This window comes from Lacerta agilis, chromosome 14, assembly GCF_009819535.1.
Source record: "Lacerta agilis isolate rLacAgi1 chromosome 14, rLacAgi1.pri, whole genome shotgun sequence".
Lineage (NCBI taxonomy): Eukaryota > Metazoa > Chordata > Lepidosauria > Squamata > Lacertidae > Lacerta > Lacerta agilis.
Window position 1 is genome coordinate 46072924 of NC_046325.1, and position 7240 is coordinate 46080163.

The 7240-nt window shown below is 40.2% G+C and overlaps 1 non-coding gene across 1 annotated transcript; it reads right to left on the minus strand.

Moving 5' to 3' along the window:
- Nucleotides 1-4176: 4176 nt before the first annotated feature.
- On the minus strand, nucleotides 4177-4359 carry LOC117059516. The gene has a single exon (XR_004427933.1). It is a non-coding gene; the product is annotated as a U2 spliceosomal RNA (small nuclear RNA).
- Between the last annotated feature and the right edge of the window lie 2881 nt (nucleotides 4360-7240).

The following is a 7240-nucleotide window of genomic DNA, read 5'->3' on the forward strand; positions in this document are numbered from 1 at the left end:
TTGTTTACATAGTCCACACAGCAGAAGGCCTGACTCCAACCCCTGAACTAAGGCTTATGACCCAAAGGAGCTGGGGTGACCAGGTGGCTCCTCTTATTCCTTTGATTCTGAGCCCTTCAGTTTGCATCACATCAACCTGCCCAGTGGGTTCAAAATGTTCTCTAGGCCCATTCTCTTTTTCATAATAGAATTGATGCACATCTGTTGAAATAAACTCCTTTGATAGGCTAAGACAGCAAATGATGATAACAGAACAAGAACATAATCTAGTAAGATCCTATGAAACCTTGGTGTGGGAACTACTACCCTATTTAGGCTGTGATGCCCCACGTACCATCAAAATTGATGCTCCAGTATCTCGCTCATGGTTCAACATTGACTGTATTATGGCCAAAGAAGCCCTTATGAAGGCATATTCAAGTTTCAAAGCCAACAAATCAACAACACCAAACATGGCCATTACTCAAATTTATGAACTTAAAAAACGCTATAAAGGTATCTTAAGGCAGAAAAAGAAAGAGGCAATGATGGCCACATGGGACCGGCTCATCCAAGCCGCCAAAGATAAAAACTTTTTTGTCAAATGGTCGCCAGCAGCAAGAGCAGTCATACAATGCTCGAACAACTAATTACACCAGATGAGTGGGAACATCACTTCAAGCAAATGTATGTAACCACGGACTGTGTAGAGACAATGGATGCATATAATATGATGGATCTCCCAAGCTGGAACCCATTCACCATGATATTCAATCCCTACTATCCAGATCTAGAACAGGGAAAGCGCCAGGAGAAGACCTAATTCCACTCGAGCTCATTAAGGAAAACAAAGAGTGGTGGTGCCCAGCTTTGGCATCGCTGTTCACATACATCGACAAGACGGGCCACGTTCCGAAAGATTGGGGAATGGCTATAATAATTCCCATATATAAAAAAGGGAGCAAGTCAGATCCAGGAAATTATAGACCTATTAGTCTACTTAACGCCGTTAGCAAACTGTATGCCCTGCACCTTAAAGATAAACTGCTAGACTGGCTTGAGATGGAATCACTAATAGCAGACGAACAGGCTGGCTTCCAAAAAGGCCGAGCCACTGTTGACCATTGCCTAGTACTCCAACATCTCACTGAAAAGTATACAGTCAACAAATCTTCTGCCCTATATGCGGCTTTTATCAATCTAATGTCTGCTTTCGACTCCATCTCAAGAACCAAACTCTGGGAGAAGTTAAAATCTTCATCAATAGACCCACGTCTCTTCCATCTGATAAGATTATTATATATGAACACCTACCTTAGGATCCGCTACTCGCCTAAGGGGCATCAAACACGTCGGGTACCTACTCAGTGGGGTGTCAAACAGGGATGCATACTAGCTCCCCTTTTGTTTAACTATTATATAAACGACATGGTATCCAAAGTAAAAGGCCCACAATTCCACTCACCTAAACTGGCAGACAAGCAAATATCTATCTTATTATATGCGGACGATGCTCTGATCTTATCAAGGACCCCAATTGGGCTACGGAGGGCGCTGCGGTCATTAGCGGAGTTTTGTAAAGAGGCCCATTTCTCTATAAATTATAATAAGACTAAAATAATGTCTTTCGCTAAACGCCCTAAGAGTTATTCATGGTGCATAGATGGCCAAAAAATTGAACAGGTTCAGTGCCTAAAATACCTGGGCATTGTCTTCCATGATAAAGGGTTAAAGAAACCCCACATCTCAACTGACTCCGATATTAACAGAAGTGATGAATAAGATTTTAATTAGTGGTCAGATACCGGACTCATGGAAAGAAGCCTTCATTACATTAATCCCAAAGCAAGATTCGGACCTATCAAATGTAAAAAATTATCGGCCAATTTCACTTTTAAATTTAGATTACAAGTTATTTACAAATATCCTGGCAGAAAGACTAAAAAATATATTGAATAAACTGATACACAGAGATCAAGCAGGATTTCTGCCAGGACGTCAAATGAGGAACAATGTTAGAACAGTAGTGGATGTAATTGAATACCTGGACATGAAAATTGACAAGAAGGCAGCCCTGATTTTCTTGGACACCGAAAAGGCATTTGATAATCTATCGTGGCAATTCATGGTGAAGACATTAAAGAGGATGGAGATAGGAGAAAATTTTATAAAGGGAATTAAAGCAATATACACAGAACAATCAGCAAAATTAATTGTGAACAGAACATTATCCGATAAATTCAACATAACTAAAGGCACGCGACAGGGCTGCCCTATATCCCCATTGCTGTTTATTATTGTTTTAGAGATTTTGGCAAACAAATTAAGAGAGAAAAAGGAGATAAAGGGTATTAAGATTGGCAAAAGGGAAATTAAATTAAAGGCATTTGCGGATGATATGGTGATAATGGTTGAAGAACCACAACAAAGCTTGGGAGAAATGTTAAAGGAGGTGGAGGAATTTGGAAAATTGGCTGGCTTCAAATTAAACAAAGGGAAGACAAAAATGATAGTTAAAAACCTGCAAAAGACTGAGAGTGATAATTTACAAACGTTGTATGGCATTGAGGTAGCTAAAAAGGTAAAATATTTAGGGGTGTGGTTATCACCAAAAAATATAAACTTATTTAATGACAATTATGGTCCAGTTTGGAGAGAAATTAAAAAAGATTTGGACATTTGGAGCAAACTAAATTTGACATTTTTAGGCCGGATTGCGAGTGTAAAAATGAACATCTTACCTAGAGTTTTATTCCTCTTCTAAATGTTACCAGTTATCAAAGGGACGACTCAATTTAAGGAATGGCAGAGGGTAATATCCAAATATATCTGGCAGGGCAAACACCCAAGGATAAAGCACAAGTTACTAGTTGATACGAAAGAAAGAGGGGGGTTTGGCCTGCCAGATCTGAAAATATACTTCGAGTCGTCCTGTCTGATATGGTTGAAGGAGTGGATGGTGTTGGAGGATAAAGAGATATTAGATATTGAGGGATTTAACAATAGATTTGGTTGGCACTCGTACCTCTGGCAGGATAAAGCAAAAGTGCATAAAGAATTCTTAGCGCATGTGTTCCGGAAACCATTATATGAAGTGTGGCAGAGAAACAAAGTACTACTAGAGAGGAAAACGCCAAGATGGCTGTCGCCCACAGAGATCTTGACGGTAAAAAAGATTAATACAGGAGAGAACTGGCTAACGTATGATGATTTATTAATAGAGTCTGAAACAGGATGGAAAATAAAACCATACGAGCAGATTGCTAACAAACTGACAGGTTGGATACAGTACCACCAGGTACACAATTTATTCATTGAAGAGAAAAGAAAATGTAATTTTGATATAAAGCAATTAAATTTCAAATTGAGATATTGGAAGGAAATAGAAAATTATTATCAAAGATGTATAACTTACTTTTAGAATGGTTTACAAAAGATGAGGAGGTGAAAGAAGTCATGACAAAGTGGGCGATTGATTTAGGATATAACATACAACTAGAAAGGTGGGGAAAACTGTGGAATCACCACATAAAATTTACGGCCTGTACAAATCTGAAAGAGAATTTAATGAAAATGATGTACCGTTGGTACCTAACACCAGTTAAAATAGCCAGAATATATAGGAAAGGCAGTAAAAGATGTTGGAAATGCGATCAAAAAGATGGTGATTTCTACCACATGTGGTGGCTGTGTGATAAAGTTAAAGTTTATTGGGAGGCAATATATAATGAGTTAAAGAAGATACTGCAATACACATTCCCGAAAAAACCAGAGGCGTTTTTAATTGGCTTGGTTGGTGAGGAGATCAAAGGGAAGGATCAGAGAATTTTCCTTTACGCCACCACAGCAGCTAGAATTCTATTGGCTCAGAATTGGAAATTGAAAAGTCTACCAACGGTAGAGGAATGGAGAACAAAATTAATGGAGTATTCGGAACTAGCGAGATTAACTGCAAGGATAAGAGACCAGAGAGATCAACAGGTTCAGGACGATTGGAGTAAATTTCTGAAATATTTAGAAGTCTATAATCATGTAATTCACTAACAGGTGGGACAGAATTCTTGCAACCTAGCAGAAAAGTATGGCCAAAAATGGAGGTATTGTAATAGGGGAAATAAAATTGGAAATCTAAGGGAAAGCGGATGAATGATGTAGATTAAGAAAACTAGAGTGGAGTAGGAGGGAAGTCAAAACTCGGCGGAGTTCTTGTAATATTGCAAAAAGTGTATCTGACAAATGTATGTTTATGTTCATTCTTGAAAATAAAAATATATTTGCAAAAAAAAAAAAAATGAAATGGGACATTCTGCCATAAGCCATAACTTGTTGTGATAAGAACAGGTACTACACTTGATCTTAGCCAAAGGGCCGAGAAGCTACCATACGTCTTGAAACTGGATCCATAAGAATTGAGGCCAGAGTGTGGCTTGCCACCCTTACTTACTGGTTGAAACTACAGTGGTACCTGGGTTTACATACGCTTCAGGTTACAAACTCCGATAACCCAGAAATAACGCTTCAGGTTAAGAACTTTGCTCCAGGATAAGAACAGAAATCGTGCTCTGGCAGTGCAGCAGCAGTGGAAGGTCCCATTAGCTAAAGTGGTGCTTCAGGTTAAGAACAGTTTCAGGTTAAGAACAGACCTCTGGAACGAATTAAGTACTTAACAAGAAATACCACAGTATCTTTCTTCCTGAGCGGCTTTGTTCCCCTGACTATTAAGGACGATTTCCAATCGACATGGAAACGAGCAGTAAAAAATATAACTATTTTAGGCTTCAGCCCACAGATTTTACTTGACATGGGGCATGAACAAGCAGAGAAACAAACCAACATTAAACAGTGTGTGGAAGACACAGAACGCCAAGCAGACCTAGCCAGGTCCCCAAAATTTCTAATCAGTGAATCCAGAAGATACATAACCTACCAAATGCCATATGTAACCAACCTCAAAACCCCAAAACAGCGAAGAGCTTTTACTCTGGCCCGTTGTCAGGCCCTCCCCTCAGCCTTTCAGGAAGGCCATTATAGGAAGACACCATATGAGGAGAGGAAATGCCCATGTGGTTCTGGGCAGCAGGAAAGAACGGAACATGCCTTCTTCCATTGCCAGTACTATATAGACATATGAGCCAGGTTTATCCTGCCTATCCTGCATAAATTCCCAGGACGCACAGAACCACTTAACATCCCCCTACTACTGCAGGATGAAAACCCAGATGTCACATACTCAGTTGCTAGATTTCACGCTGCCATGATGGATATTCGCCGAAGGATGCTTTGTGCTACAAGCCAATCTGAAATTGAAGGCCCATATTGCTGTTGCTGCTGCTGGGAGTGTCTGGGAAGACCGCTCCCTCCTCCGGCCAACTCCATCGGGCCTAGGAGGCGAGCCAACACTCAACCGCCACAGCTTAAGAGGCGCTGAGAAGGGCAGCCTCGGCTCTTGCTCTGTAAATTACTATTCTTTGTGTAATGTATTTTACATTGTAATGTAGCCAAAGCAAATTCCAAGTATATTGAAAAATGTACATGGCCAATAAATTATTATTCTATTCTATTCTATATTGCAAGACCTGTTTTCCCTTAAAGCTCCACCTCTTATAGTTGCTTTAATTGCATACTTTCTTATTTTATCTGTTTTAATTATTAGTTTTCATCCATCCATTATCTGTGTTAATCCCGTATTCTATTCACATTTTTTATCCTATGCTTGTTTCCTTGCTATTAACTGCTTTAATAACTATCTGTTTAAATCCTAATTGCTATTTTATTCAATTGGTGTTTTTTATGCTGGTCTGTGACTGTAATGAAGTTAAAGAAAGACATAACTTGTTGTCACTCTCATTCTCATTTCAAAGTTCAGGGTTTTGTTTTCTAAATTGTGTCGATGCTTTGCTTTTACTTGCTGCATAGAGGTGTGCTTTTGGTGATACAGTAACTTCTCGTAGGACTTATCCCACCCACTCTGGAATGATTTGGCAACAGCTTTGCTTTGCAAAACTATTGGCATTCTCCAGAATATCAAGGCTTTCAAGCCTGGTTTATTGCATTCGCTTTTGAAATCCACACAATATCTTTCCACCTGCTGTGCTTCATTACAGAATCCAATGTTTTCATAAAAACAAAACAGGAACCAAAAATATGTCTTTTGTTTTTCATGGTTTTTTTTAAAACCGAGCAGGCACTTACTTCAAACTTGCAAAGATTTTGAAGGCTGAGGAATATATCCCCTACACAATCCCCCTTCTTATCTTGATGTTAAACTGATCCCCAAACCACCTGCATAACAAGAACCTGCATAGTCTGCAGAGATAGATCTGCCTGCAACATACTAATGCCTGTGTCTATAAATACGTCTGAATTACATTTATATCTGGGGTGCCAGCCCCCACCAACATCCATACGAGCATTAGTTCAGTGGGCACAAAACCTACATGCATGCAAGAGGAACAGAGTCGATCTGCCCATGAGGTGGACTGAGGCAGTCACCTCTGGTGATGGAATCCCACAGCCTGGTGCCACACCCCACCCCTGCTGCCACCAACAAAGTCAGAAGAAGCGACAAGATCTCACGACAGTTCGACAAGATCTCGCCAGAAGCTACCACTGTACGACACCAATAAATGAAGCTGCCACGGTGGAGCAGGGGAGCAGCATCTTCCGATTTCACCTCAGGCAGCAAAACGGGACAGGCCACCCCTGAAAAGGAGTTGTTACCTGGCAATGACGAGCAAGGGAAGACTTCTGTCTTCGTGGGTCAAATAATTTCCAACCGCCTCCCTTGCCTCATGAGTTCCCAATGAGAGCTGTTGCCTGGTGACTAACAGCTCCCTAGAAAAGGAAGCTGTAAGGGATAGTGGGATAGTGGAAGCTTTGGGTAGAAGAATATTCCACTAGGTTAACAGTAGCGTGGAGCTCTCTCTCTCTCTCCTCCTCTCCCCAATGCAACAAAGAGAGAATCCTTGTGCTCTGTCAATTTTTCTGACTCTTCATGTATGCTTCTCCATTCATTTTGTCCTTCACCTCAAGCAACACTAAGCCATATCAATATTTGGTTATTTTAATGGGCACTTAGGACGTCCAGCTTTAGCACAACATCTTTTAATAGACCACTCTTCCAGCTAATTCTAAGACATAATTAACCTTAGTAATACATTTCTGTGAATTGATGCCCCTAGGAGCCAATATGCAGTTCCTCAGTATTTGGGAGTATTAGTCACTTACATCTTCACTTTGGTAAATGGAACACATTTGATGT